Source organism: Mustelus asterias, chromosome 17 (assembly GCF_964213995.1).
Source record: "Mustelus asterias chromosome 17, sMusAst1.hap1.1, whole genome shotgun sequence".
Taxonomy (NCBI): Eukaryota; Metazoa; Chordata; class Chondrichthyes; order Carcharhiniformes; family Triakidae; genus Mustelus; species Mustelus asterias.
In genome coordinates, this window is record NC_135817.1 from 61,398,365 (window position 1) to 61,413,480 (window position 15,116).

Below are 15,116 nucleotides of genomic sequence, written 5' to 3' on the forward strand. Positions count from 1 at the left end.
GGAAAGATAGAAAATCTGGTGAACTGGTGCGATGACAATAATCTCTCTCTTAATGTCAACAAAATAAAGGAGATAGTCATCAACTTCAGAAAGCATGGTTGAGGGCCTGCCCCGTCTACATCAGTGGGGATGAAGTAGAAATGGTCGAGAGCTTCAAGTTTTTAGGTGTTCAGATTACCAACAACTGTCCTGGTTCCTCCATGCAGATGCAATGGTGATAGGAGAACACACATTTTGCTGTTTACAGGAGGAAGCCCAGCACTTGAATTTGAAGGGTGCGGCAGCAAAATTAACAACATACATAGGAAAAGCCATCAAGATAAGGGGTACTACCACAGTACCTGTGAGCTATCGGCAACAGTCAACCCAGCTTCCAGTAATAATAGTGTCAGGCCAAGGACCAAGCCTCTGGTTGGGATTGGCTCAAGGAAATCAGGTTAAACTGGATGGATATTGTCCCATCGAATGGACTAAGGATCAGAAAGGCCTGTAGCATGTGTCTCAAAAACCCTCTCAGAAGCTGCAAAAGGCTACTTATGAATTGAAAAAGGAAGGGGGTGAATGGAATGGAGGGTGGTGAATGTGTGGAATTCACTACCGCAGAATGTAGTTGAGGCCAAAACATTGTCTGATTTCAAGAAGAAATTAGATATAGCTCTCAGGCCTAAAGGGATCAAGGGATATGGAGGAAGGGGGGATCAGGATATTGAATTTAATGAACAGCCATGATCATAATGAATGGTGGAGCAGGCTCGAAGGGCTGAATGGTTTAAAGTTTAATTATTAGTCACAAGTAGGTTTGCATTAACACTGCAATGAAGTTACTGTGAAAATCCCCTATTCGTCACACCCCGGCACCCGTTAGGGTACACTGAGGGAGAATTTAGCATGCCCAATGTATCTAACCTGCACATCTTTGGACATCTGTGGGAGGAAACCGGAGCACCCAGAGGAAACCCATGCAGACATGGGGAGAACGTACAAATTCCACACAGCCATTGACCCCAGCTGGGAATCGAACCTGGGTCCATGGCGCAGTGAAGCAGCAGTGCTAACCAATGCATCACTGTGCCACCCCCATAGCACAGTGGTTACCACTGCTACCTCACAGCACCAGGGACTCGGGTTCAATTCCAGCCTCGGGTCATTGTGTGAAGTTTGCATGTTCTCCCCATGTCTGCGTGGGTTTCCTCTGGGTGCTCCGGTTTCCTCTCACAGTCCAAAGATGTGTGGGTTAGGTTGATTAGCAATGCTAAATTGACCCTTAGTGTCAGGGGAATTAGCAGGGTAAATACATGGGGTTACGTGAATAGGGCCTGGGTGGGATTGTTGTCAGTGCAGGCTCAATGGGCCGAATGACCTTCTTCTGCACTATAGGGATTCTATGATTCGATGGACTAATACTGCTACTAGTTTCTATGTTTCTATATGATGTAAAGAAGTTCCAACACTACATGTATGAGATGCACTTTACCGTTGCTATAGGCCACAAACCACTCTTGGGTCTTTTTCAAGGAGTCAAGGCTATTCCACCAATCACATTGGCAAGAATTCAACATTCGGCGTTAATTCTGTCAGCCTACGTTCAAGCATTGGTCTGGAACACATACGGCAAATGTATTTGGACTTAGTCACCTGCCTTTACCAGAGAGTGTAGCACCTCCCCAGTACCAGTTACAGAAAAATATCAGCCATGATTGAATGGCGGAATAGTCTCGATGGGCCGAGTGGCCTAATTCTGCTCCTATGTCTTATGGTCTTACGGTCTCACAGTACCACAGGAAATTGTTATATTGTTGAATTTCTTGGTCACGTTGCCAGTTTTGGCACAGCAACTCAAGTATTGGACCAGCAGGGACCTGCTGTGTCCAAAGTGAGGCACAGGATACTGACAGGGTGGGACAGTGAGCCAGTTTTTGAAGAGATGAAAGCATATTATATACAAAAAGGATGAATTAAATTGTAAAGTAACATCGTACTCTCGGGAGCCAGCCTACTTGTCCCTGTACCAGGAAGAGTGTTGCTCCTAGCTGTATTACAGTGTCCATCCGGGTAATTCTTTTTATCCATTCGTGGGATATGAGTGTCACTGGCTGTCCAGCATTTATTGCCCATCCCTAGTTGCCCTTGAACTGAATGGCTTGTCGGTTCAGGGGGTAGCTGAGAGTCAACCATATTGCTGTGGCTCTGAAGTCACGTGTAGGCCACACCAGGTAAGGATGACAGATTTCCTTCTCTAAAGGACATTAGTGAACCAGATGCGTTTCTCTGAAAATTGACAATGGTTTCACGGCCATCAGTGGATTCTTAATTCCACACATTTTTTATTGAGTTCAAATTCCATCACCTGCCGTGGTGAGATTCGAAGCCGGGTCCTCAGAACATTAGCTGAGTTTCTGAACTAATAGTCCAGCGATAATACCACTAGTCCAAAGTAGATGGAAGTGAAATGAAATCTAAGATGTTACACTCTACAATTGAGAAATTGCATCATTGTTTTTTGACCCACGGGATACCCTGAAGTTATAGCGTTGGATAATGCAAGAGCCTTCACGTGTGCGACATTTCATAATTTCACCTCCATGAATGGTATCAAGCACATCAGACTGTGCCTCACCACCCAGTATCTAATGGACTGGCTAAACGAGCAGTCCAAACCTTCAAGGCAAGCCTAAAGAAGCAGTGAGGAGTGACCCTAGAGACCAGAATCACACAATTCCTTCTGGGCTATAGAACCACACCATTGCTACTGGAGTGCTGCCAACAGAGTTGTTGATGGGTCAGCGTCTTAGGACCAGACTGAACCTGGTGTTTCCAAATTTGACAGGGAGAGTAGAGGCCAGTCAGTGGAGTCAGAAAAAGATCATGATTCAGGCAAATCAATGAGGTCATTTTCAGTGGATGAAGCCGTGTATGTCAGAAATATTGGAAGCGGCTTGAGTTGGGTTCCAGGACCTTTGTCTTATGAAGTGGACGTGTAAGTAATTGTCCAGAAGTATGTACACCATGTAAGAGGACAAGAGCTATCCCAGCAGCCAGCACTGACACCATATTGCCAGCAGGAAACGTTGTTGACTATCCAAACAGTGAAGTACCGAGTCAGCCTGTCACAGGCGAGTTTGTCATTCCCATGGAAACGGATGAAGTTGATAGACCAGTACTTGAGGAGATACCTGGTGTAATGGTTTCTGCAGGAAACACTCCAGTGAATGCAACCCAGACAGAGGAGTTACGCTACCCCACGAGAAGTCGGAAACCACCTGAGAGACTTAATTTATGATGGACTAATTTATGTGTTAAATGTTCTAATTGTCGAGGACTGAGTAAATAAATTATTTTAAATTGTATGTAAGACTTAGAGGGGGAGGGATGTGGTTCTTGTCCCCAAGGGTCGAACTGCAGAGAGGGTCACATGATCTGGGTAACCATAGCACCATAGAATCCCTACAGTGCAGAAAGAAGCCAATCGGCCCATTGAGTCCGCACTGGCTCTCTGAAAGAGCATCCCACCCAGGCCCTCCCCTCCACCCTATTCCCATAACTCTGTGCACCATAAAACTGGAACACCTGGAGGAAACCCACGCAGACACGGGGGAGAACGTGCAAACTCCACACATACAGTCACCCAAGGCTGGAATGAACCCGGGGCCCAGATGCTGTGAGGCAGCTGTGCTAACCACTGTGGCACCGTGTCATCCTATCGGGGACCAGGGTGAGGGATCGCCCTAGCAAACCCAGACGTGCCTCGCAGATTTTATCCTGGAATCTGACTGGTAGCACACGGCTGCAAAACCTTTGTATGATAGTTATATGCAAATAAAGGTTGCAGTTGCTATTTATCTAAATGGCGAACCAGAGTTATTAAGATATCATTAGTCATGTTGGGATAGAAATGTCTTCTTAAAACTGCAACCTTCAATGTCACCACATAGGAGAGATTTGTAACTTGCTCTGCTTGATTTCTTTACATGGATTTCTTTGCACACATTTTCCGTAGTGCCTCATGGATAGATGTCCACATTTGACTGTTATGTGTGGAGAAGCGTAGTTTGGGAGTGGTTACGAATCATGAATCTGATTGAAGGGTTCAGATATAATCACAAACTTTGGTCAAGTGGTTTGTAATTACTGTAACTCCAAAACTAAATGATATGAAATGACTTCCTGATGCACGTTAGTATTTATATCATGTGTCCATGCCTCTTACGATTTCAAACAGGGTTGCTTGCTGTCAATGTACACAGTGCTTGTCAGCACAATGAATCCATTTTTAAAAATTCATCTTATCGGCCATCACTGGCCAGGCCAGCATTTATTGCCCATCCCCAGTTGCCCTTGAGAATTATAGAATCCCGACAGTGCAGAAGGAGGCCATTCAGCCCATTGAGCCTGCACTGACAACAATCCCACCCAGGTCCTAACCACTTAACCTCACACATTTACCTTGCTAATCCCCCTGACACTAAGGGGCAATTTAGCATAGCCAATTAATCTAACCCGCACATCTTTGGACTGTGGGAGGAAACCAAAGCACCCGGAGGAAACCTACGTAGCACAGGAGGAATGTGCAAACTCCACTCAGACAATCATCCAAGACTCGAACTGAACTTGGGTCCCTGGCACTGTGAGGCAGCACTACTGACCACTGTGCTATCGTGCCATGGTGGTGGTGACCTGTATTCTTGAACCACTGCAGTCCCTGTGGTGTAGGTACACCCACAGTGCTGTTTTGGAGGGAGTTCCAGGATTTTGACCGAGCGACAGTGAAGGAAAGGTGATATATTTTCAAGTCAGGGTGGTGTGTGAAGAACTTGCAGGTGATGGTGTTCCCACATATCAGCTGTCCTTATCCTTCTGGATGGTAGTGGTTGTGGGTTTGGAAGGTGCTATCTAAGTAGCCTTGGTGAAATCCTGCAGTGCATCTTGTAGATGGTACACACTGCCACTGTTCATTGGAGGGATTGAATGGCTGTGGAGGGGGAGGCCATCAAATGGGCTGCTTTGTCCAGGATGGTGTCCAGCTTCTTGAGTGTTATTGGAACTGCACTCACCCAATACTGAGTGGATATTTCCCCCTGTGAGGTGTCTAGATTTAAGGACACGGTCTAAAAAATAGGGGTGTCCCATTTTCTGTCCACACTTCCCACTGCCTCGACAAAGCAGCCAACATAGTTAAGGACTCCACACACCCCGGACATTCTCTCTTCCACCTTCTTCCTTCGGGAAAAAGATACAAAAGTCTGAGGTCACATACCAACTGACTCAAGAACAGCTTCTTCCCTGCTGCCATCAGACTTTTGAATGGATGTACCTTGCATTAAGTTGATCTTTCTCTACACTCTAGCTATGACTGTAACACTACATTCTGCACTCTCTCGTTTCCTTCTCTATGAGCCCTATGTTTTGTCTGTATAGCGCACAAGAAACAATACTTTGCTAATACATGTGACAATAATAAATCAAATCAAATCAAAATCAGAATGAGATGAGGAAAAATTTTCGCTCAGAGGATTATTAGTCTGTGGAATTCTCTTATCCAGTGAGCAGCTGGATCATTGAATGTACTCAAGACCGAGTTAGATAGATTTTGATTGACAAGGGAGTCAACGGTTATTGGGATGGGGCCAGACAGGAAAGGGGAGCTGAGGCCACACCAGATTAAATCATAATCTTGTCGAATGGTGGAGCAGGGCTCGAGGGGCCAAAGGCTCCTAATTCTTGCCTTCTTGCCTCTTGCTGAAGAGCAGGTTCAACAATTGTAATGATTAATGTTGCCGTTCATTAACCTTACGACCACAAATTCCAAGAGGATCCCTAGCACTGGTCAGTGAAGCAGAAGCTTTGAAGGGAGAAGTTCATTATCGCTGTTTAAAAGGTTCATGTCAACCAAAAATAAGTTGATTTCTGTCCCCTCCCCTTCCTCCCCCCTCCTATTTCCTCGGCCCAGGAGAGTTCTGGAAAAGTCAATGCCAGGAAAGCTCTCCGGAATTTAGCATGCAGCTGTACTTGGTCTTCCAGTACTTGTACCTGGAAGAGAAATTTTAGCAGAAAAGTGAGGCCAAATGCTTCTCCCAGGGCTGCTCCACCGTGCTGGCATCAGAAGATGGGGTGGGAACGTCAGGGTGTCATTATCCAGCAGCAAGGACAGAATGATTGTCATACTTCAAAGCTGCACATCTTTCTTTCAGTCACTTTCTTTTGTGAAACTCTTGTGCCCTCGAGAGCACACAGCCAGGGAATGGGACAAATGGTTAAGACAACTGCCTAACAGGTTTCCCAATGGCCCAAGCTGTTCGATAGTTATATGTCCACTGCAGCTCTGGAGTGGGTCTGCCAGCATTTCATTAGGCAGCATACATTGACTCTGCAAGTCCTGTCCAGAATGGAAATAGTTGGGTAACCATCAATCAAGCCTGGAGACCATGCTGATGTAAAGTAACTGAGATTTAGTAGAAGCACACAGTTTGTATTATGTAACTATCGTTCACTTACTGTAATCCTGTTTTTATCAGGAGACTACTGCCATTTAGGTCTTGGAAACATAGAAACATAGAAGATAGGAGCAGGAGGAGGCAATTTGGCCCTTCGAGCCTGCTCCACCATTCATTATGATCATGGCTGATCATCCAACTTAATAGCCTAATCCTGCTTTTATAGAAATGGGTTCCCTTTGCTGTCTTTACAGAGTCTCTGTTTAACTAGACTCTGTTTACTGCAAGTCCAATCATAAACTTGTCGGGCACCTCTTTTAAATCATTTATTCACAAGCTGGTGACAACAGTTACTCTGATTTCATTTCAAGTGTGGATGAAATGAACTGGGAGGAGCTACCAAGCCATCAAGTCCTGGAGTGGCACTTTGACAGTGCAGCTCTCCCTCAGTACTGATCCTCCGACATGAAACGCCATTAACATCAGCATCATGTTTCTTTGTAGATGTTTCTTTGGTGCAGTCTTTGAAACTTAAAGGGTGGTCTTACCAAAAAGATTCTGGCCGGAATTTCACTGTCCCGCCCACTACGAGAATCGGAGCAGGCGAAAGGCGGACCATGGAAAGGTCCGTTGACCTCAGGCGGGATTTTATGGTTTCAGGACGAGCGAAGCTGTAAAATCCGGCCCTCTGAGTGCAGAACGAATGTGAAAACAGGAGAGAGTCACGCCCATTTTTTGAACAAGCTCCCACATGCAATCGTATGGCCCTTCGAAAAAAAAAAGAGGCAAGTGTGAGAAGTGGGGGAATGGCCTGATTTTTGGCCTCTCATCCGATCTGGCAAGATCGCCACTTAGCGTTTATTCAGTTCCCACACACTGCCATATTCAATAACACCTCTCTGTCAGTCAGTTTAATTAACTGAGTCATCAATGCTTATCACTTACATGCAAAAAATTTAAATACTATAGTATCAAGAGAAATAAATGTTACGCCTAATTCTTTGTGATTGTACGCGATTTCAAAAGAATGCTGACAATGGTCACCCTTGATTTTTATCCCCTTGGATTTCCCCTCCTGAAGCTGCTGACTCATACTGACAGGGGCTTTCATTTCCCTGTATCTCACAGCTGATACCATAGTCGCTGTGGGACCCAAAGGCTTTGTGGGGCAGTGAATCGACACACGAAACACATCTCCCCATTTTCGATGGAAAAATAAATGCCCACACAATCTTTCCAGCAGAATCTGCTGGGCATAGCAGTCTGGAGTGGGAGCCCACTTCCTTTTCCCACTCAAGAGGCACTGAGGTCCATGACAGAGCTTTCAGCAAGCACCTGTATAATTCATTAGAGTTCAGAAGAGTGAGAGGGGATCTCACAGAAACTTATAAAATACTGACAGAGTTGATTCAGGAAGAATGTTCCTGATGGAGGGAGAGTCCAGAACTAGGGGTCACAGCTGTTTGTTTGGTTTTCTTTTTGTTAGGCTTACATTAACACAGCCATGAAGTTACTGTGAAAATCTCCTAGTTGCCACACTCCGGCATCTGTTTGGGTACACTGAGGGAGAATTTAGCCAATGCACCTAACCAGCACGTCTTTCGGACTGTGGGAGGAAACTGGAGCACCCAGAGGAAATCCACGCAGACACGGGGAGAACATGCAAACTCCACACAGACAGTGACCCAAGCCAGGTATTGAACCTGGGTGCCTGGCGCTGTGAGGCACCAGTGCTAACCACTGTGCCACCGTACTGCCATAGTTTGAGGATAAGGAGTGAACCTTTTAGGACTGAGGTGAGGAGAAATTTCTTCACCCAGAGAGTGGTGAGTCAGTGGAATTCACTACCACAGAAAGTATTGAGGCCAAAGCGTTGTCTGATTTCAAGAAGAAATTAGATCTCGCTCTTGGGGTTAAAGGGATCAAGGGATATGGAGGGAAGGCAGAATCAATACTGAATTTGATGATCAGCCATGATCAAAATGAATGGCTGGGCAGGCTCGTAGGGCCGAATGGCCTACTACTGCTTCTAGTTTCTATGTTTCTATAGTACACCTCAGCACAGCAGTGGGATCTAACTCTGGATTTGTATATCCATACTAGGTGGTGACATTACCAACGTATCCTCTCTGGAGAACCGGAGACTCTCAAACTGCACCTCATACGACAACCATTCCGGTTTTTGGGAATTATACACAACTCCATTCCAGTTGTTGACAGGAAAACATGCACTGAGACTACGATTCAATAAGATTCTCATCTTCTGTTTAGCACCAGGGGAGCCTGATGACACTCCTTAAAGGAATGTTGTTTTCTTTTATTCACCATCCTCCTTTGAAACCTGCGAGATATCAAACCTACACACACTTCCTTTATTAATCTTGACAGCTTCTAATGGTGCTGCACAAAAGACATCTTTACACCTAGCACACTGCACGGACTGCCAGTGAAAGAAACCAGGTGCTACGTGCCATTTACCTACAGCAGACAACCCCGCGGCTGCACCTCGGTTCTCATAATGCAGATGTTGAAAGTCGGGATCCTGTCAAGAGTGTACCCAAATGACTGGAGGCACTTTGCTTGAATGAGTAAAAGATCTAAGCGCTGACTCCTTTAATGTAATGTGAGAGCAGCAGGAGTACACTATCTTTTTGATGTAATAAATTAAGACGCTGAAGAGGGTTAATGGATGTGCGTCGAATATAATTCAAGTGGGCAGGGAAAAATGTACAGGTGCGATATTTGAATAGCAAAGACATCTAAAGATCAAGAAAACACGCAGGCTGCTTCAGAGTGTGTGCACTTGTTGTTCACATCTCAAGGCCAAACCGTAGAGCTATGTACAGTATTAGTATTCACAGAAGGCCACAGGCCACTCTGAGTTTATATCTTACAATTTAGAAGTGTGTGCTTACGTCACACATTAATGTTACTGATTGCATGGCAGTTTGTGCACACATGTGGTATCACGATTAAACTTCTCCAAAGGACAATACATATTGAAATCAGTTAAATACATATCAGCTGTGCTGGGTAAGCAGCAGCTGAGTGACAAAGTTCCAGCTTCAACTCTACTCCAGGGTTTGAACTGAAAAATCAAGGCGGATACACCAGTGACACACAGAATGAGTGCTGCACTGTCAGAGGGTTAGTACTGAAGGAGTGCTGCACTGTCAGAGGGTCAGTACTGAGGGAGTGCTGCACTGTCGAAGGATCAGTATGAAGGAAGTGCTGCACTATAGAAGGGTCAGTATTGAGGGAGTGCTGCACTTTCGGAGGGTCTTTACTGAGAGAGTGCTGCACTTTGGGAGGGTCTTTACTGAGGGAGTGCTATACTGTCGCAGCATCAGAACTGATGGTGTGCTGCAATGTCGGAGGGTCAGTATTGAGGGAGTGCTGCACTGTCGGAGGAGGATCAGTACTGAGGGAGTTCTGCACTATAGGAGGGTCAGTACTGAGGGAGTGCTGCACTGTTGAGGGGTCAGTACTAAGGGAGTGCTGCACTGTTGGGGGGGTCAGTACTGAGGGAATGCTGCACCGTTGGAGGATCAGTACTGAGGGAATGCTGCACTGTTGGGGGGGTCAGTACTGAGGGAATGCTGCACTGTTGGAGGATCAGTACTGAGGGAGTGCTGCACCCTCGGAGGATCAGTATTGGTGGAGTGCTGCACTGTCAAAGTGCCGCTTCAGGACTTGATGGCCAGAGATAGCCATTCATAACACAGCCAAACAGGTTGAGTGTCAACCTGCAAATCTTTCTAACATGCCAATGTCTGGCGGTAGGAGTGGGACAGACTCCTGGTCAGCCACGCTTGATGTAGAATGGCGCCCCTCAAGCTATAAGATTGTGGTGACAAGCTAGTGACCTGTTCCAGAAATAACTAGCTATGGAAACAGACAACAACCTTCTCCAAGTGCATAACTCGGTGTGGGAAGAGAATTGGAATTGGATAGATCTGAAACCTCCAAGGTATGTGTGATTCAGTACCACACTGCACTTACCAAGGACAGTCTCTCTGCAATGCATTTAAAGAATTCTTGAAAACATTCCCTTTAATAGATTTGTAAAAAGAACAATATCCAGTCGTTTGATCACATCAAAATAAGTTGATGTCAAGGCAGCGACTTTGTGAAATTCCACTCTTGAGTTTATGCACAATCGAGCCCACAGCACGAGGGAGCGTCCCACTGAGGCTCACGATACAAGCCCCAGCCTGTGCTGTGAATGGGCCAGAGATACAGCAACAGCTTCTCCACAAACACTGGCCTATGACATACTTGGCTGGAGATCAGAAAATCTAGCATGCGGTCAGCCCTTAAAGGAACAGGGCTCATCAGGGAAAGGGGAAGTAATGGTGATGACAGAAAAGGTGACTACTTGTCTGCAATGTCACAGCTACCAAAACTGAAGCGGTGATAGTGAGGGAGCGAACACTGTCAGGGCTGCCATCTTTCGGATGAGATAATAAACAAGGCCCTGTGTGCTCCCCTAGGTCAGTATAAAAGATCCTACAGTCCCATTTTGAAGAAATATAAGGATATCCATCCCTCAGGCAAGGTGACTAATAAACACTATCTGGCCATTATCAGATTACTGTTGGTGGGAGCTTGCTGTGCACAAAATGGCTGCTGTGTTTCCTGTACCACAATTCAAAAGTAGTACATTGGCTAATGGGTTCCCTGAGACATCCTGAGGTTGTGATAATTCTTTCTATTTTCTTGCTCTGTTTGATGTTGAAAAGATTGAATTCCTGCTGCATCTAATGGAAAGGCAGGAAGAGGCCCTGTTTGTGGTTGAACGCTGCATGGAGTCTGAGCGGAGATCTGAGCTGAATGAAGGGAGATCCCCAACCAGATCAACGCAGCTTCCCTGGTGGTGAAACCTGTCTCTGACACTGGCATAAGACCCAGGGTAACACAGTCATCCAGCTTCCTCAGCAGTGAAATCTGTCTCTGACACTGGCACAAGAAGAGTTTTAACAACACCAGGTTAAAGTCCAACAGGTTTATTTGGTAGCAAATACCATAATGGTATTTACTACCAAATAAACCTGTTGGACTTTAACCTGGTGTTGTTAAAACTCTTACTGTGTTCACCCCAGTCCAACGCCAGCATCTCCGCATCATGACTGGCACAAGACCCAGGGCAACATAGTCATCCAGCTTCCCCAGAGGTGAAATCTGTCTCTGACACTGGCACAAGACGGGTGATAGCTCAAAAAGCAAATCAGGTGGTGGACATGGTCAAAGGGGCTGCTGGTTCGCTATTGCCCCTTTTGTGCCAAAATTGCATGACAAACTCTGCTAAAGGGTGAAGGTGGTAGCACATGCCGAGGTGCCCGTGCCTGGGGCGGGGGGCGGGGGGGGGGGGGGGGGGGGGGGGGTAAGAGAGGTGGTGGGGGAGGTAGCTCCAAAGAACTCACACGAAAGCAAGCCACAGGAACAATAGGGTGTATTGGTGAACTGCCCTCTTCACACTCCAGCCCTCGACTGCTGTAGGTTTCCCGAACAAGTCACCCCATGCTCCGGGTCACTTGACCCATCCTCTTAAGGGGGCCACACCCCGCATACGTAATATGGGGATCACCATCCGTAGGTGAGGAGGATGTGAGGAGACTGAGTACAATGGACTCTTTGGAGTTCAGAAAAACAAGAAGTGATCTAATTGAAATATATAATTTTTTAGAGGATTCAGATGCTTCGTCATTGTTTCTCATGGTCGGAGGTGTGAAACGACAGAGTAAGCTCCAGGAGGGACACAGCTAGTCCAGCTCATTCAAGGATAGCACTACTCATCTAAAAGTTGTCCATCCACTCCATCTTCTCCAAATGAATGCAGAATAACACTGCAACAATGAAGGCATGGTGGATGTTTATGGAATACTGTGGGATTCTCTGTATGGTTTGCTTGAGTTAAAAGGCTTCATTTGAAGATATTTCTGCATATGTAACTAATTATGCTATGCTTTAAAACTAACTTAACTAACTTGGCCACATTTCAAAACACAGCTTGGAACTCTAGGTTGAACATAGAAATTGACTACATTTGAAAGTGCAATGTTAACAGAAACAGTTCTTGTCTTAAACGAGCTCTCATGGTCACAGCTGCGAATTGTTTTTGAAAGTTGGAGCCTGTGTGTGCCCGGTCATTTCATAACACAAGATCGCCGAAAAGCTATAATGCTCCATACAGCTATCTGTTATTCAATCATTGTGTTGAATCCTGTACAAGTTCAAGTCTGTAATCGGGACCAGTTTTCTGGGCCCTCTTTCTCTTTTTTTCTGTTTTCTGTAACTTTTTTAATTTCAAGTTATATTCAATAAAGAAAATCATTTTTAAAATTGTACCAAATGCTGTGCCCACAGTCTATTCGGAGGAATGAGTGGATCCGACAGATACCATATATTTACAGCAAAATTCTGGTCTCCATCTTATACAAAGGATATAGAAGCAACAGGGAGAATCTAATAACAGATTTCCTCACATGCTACCAGAATGAAGAGGTTATAACCACCAGGAAAGATAGAATAGGTCAGGTCTCTTTGCTTCAGAAAAGAAACAGTTGAAGGGGGCACTGATAGGGGTCTTAAAGATTAGTTAAACATTTGATGGGGTAAATATGGAGAGGAGATCAAAACTCGAGTCACAATTCTGAGAGAGCCATACAGGGAATTCAAGAGAAACAGAGAGTAACTGAAAAGAATAACATTGATGCATTTAAGAGGAACATAAATAAACACATGAGGGAGGAAGGAGTGAAAGGTTAGGCTGATAAATTTGAATGGAGAAGGATGGAAGGAGATTTGTGTAAAAAATAAACAGTGGCATTGAACCAAACGGCCAATTTCTGTGCTGGAAACACTACGCAGTTCAATTTTTAAAAAATTACAATACCCTAAAAGCAGATGGAGCCCGTGCTGCCAAACAAATTTTACTCTGCAGCCAATATCTTATTGGATTAGCCTGCTTAAGACAGGCTCGCCTTAAAGGGAAGCTTGATGCAGCATCCGAGCAAGTGCCTTAACATTGAGCTGGAACAAAACAAAATGAAGGGCTGAATTTTCCAGGCCATCCCGCCAGCAAGATCTTCCAGTCCCACCGATGGCGACCCCTGCAGCGGGTTACCTGACGGGGAGGATGGTGCGAGCCATGCAAAACGCCATAGACATCAGCAGGACCACAAGACCCCACCAGTGGCCAATGGCCAGTCACCTCTGCTGCTGGGGAGGAGGAGGGGAGGAGGTGGGGGGGGGGGAGGGAGGAGGGGGGAAGAGGGGGGAGGGGGGACGAGGGGGGAGGAGGGAGGAGGGGGGAGGAGGAGGGAGGAGGGGGGAGGAGGAGGGAGGAGGGGGGAGGAGGGGGGAGGAGGGGGGAGGAGGGGGGAGGAGGGGGGAGGAGGGGGGAGGGAGGAGGGGGGAGGGGGGAGGGGGGAGGAGGGGGGAGGGGGGAGGGGGGAGGGGGGAGGGGGGAGGGGGGAGGAGGGGGGAGGGGGGAGGGGGGAGGAGGGGGGAGGGGGGCGGGGCAGATAATCCCGCTCAAAGCCTTCAGCTGCACTTTATTGCCCTCTGAAGATTCTGGCTAGGACTTTGTATCAAAATTTCCTGTGGGACATCTTGGCAAACGCTGCCTTCGTAACAGAATTTATATTCATTGGTTGTTCCGCAGAGCTGACAGGTGAGGTGAAGCAACAATCATTTGAGGAAACATTCCTTCACCATGACACTCAGTGACAGGTTGCAGGAATATCCAGGACAGACTGACGCATCACTGGGCAAGTGCACTGGACCTTACCAGGGGATAAACTGGGCATTGAGTCAGTGTGTGAGACACTGAGTCAATGTGCTGAGTCAGCACGGACATCTGTCTGCTTAGCCTGGACAGCATGGCACCATGGATCTGCTCCAACCCATCCTCACACACCTGTTGTTGTCCGTTCTGGAGAAATCTCTCAGCGTCTCTGTGCTACAGCTTCAATACATCCGAGGGCACATTGTGGGCTGCTTTCATTATTCTGACTCGAAACTTTAAGGATCTGATACAACGAAACTCCAGCAGCGATGCCCTCACCGGATGTGAAAGAGGTTCCCAGTGGAGGGGTTGCCAATATCAGCAATGCGGCACTCACTGGAGTCACGCCACACACCATTTTGACAGACAGACCCAAGACCAGGGGCTTACTTATAATCAAAAGTCACGTGTGATGACATATAGAAACATAGAGATAGATGAATAAAAGCAGGAATAGGCCATTCGGCCCTTTGAACCTGCTTTGCCATTCATTATGATCATGGCTGATCATCAAATTCAATATCCTGATCCCCCCCCACCCCCCTCCCCCCACTATATCCCTTGATCCCTTTAATCCTAAGAACTATGGGTGGAATTTTACCATCCCGCCCGCCACGGGAATTGTAGCGGGCAGGACACGGACCATGCAAAGGTCTGTTGACCTCAGGCGGATCTTCTGACCTTGGGGCGATCGTGGCCGGAAAATCCCACTAATTCCTTCTTGAAATCACACAATGTTTTGGCCTCAACTACTTTCTGTGGTCGTGAATTCCACAGATTCACCACTTGCTGGGGTGAAGAAATTTCTCCTCACCTCAGTCCTAAAAGGTTTACCCCTTTACCCCTTAAAAGCTACGACCCCTAGTCCTTGGACTCCCCCACCATCGGGGACATTC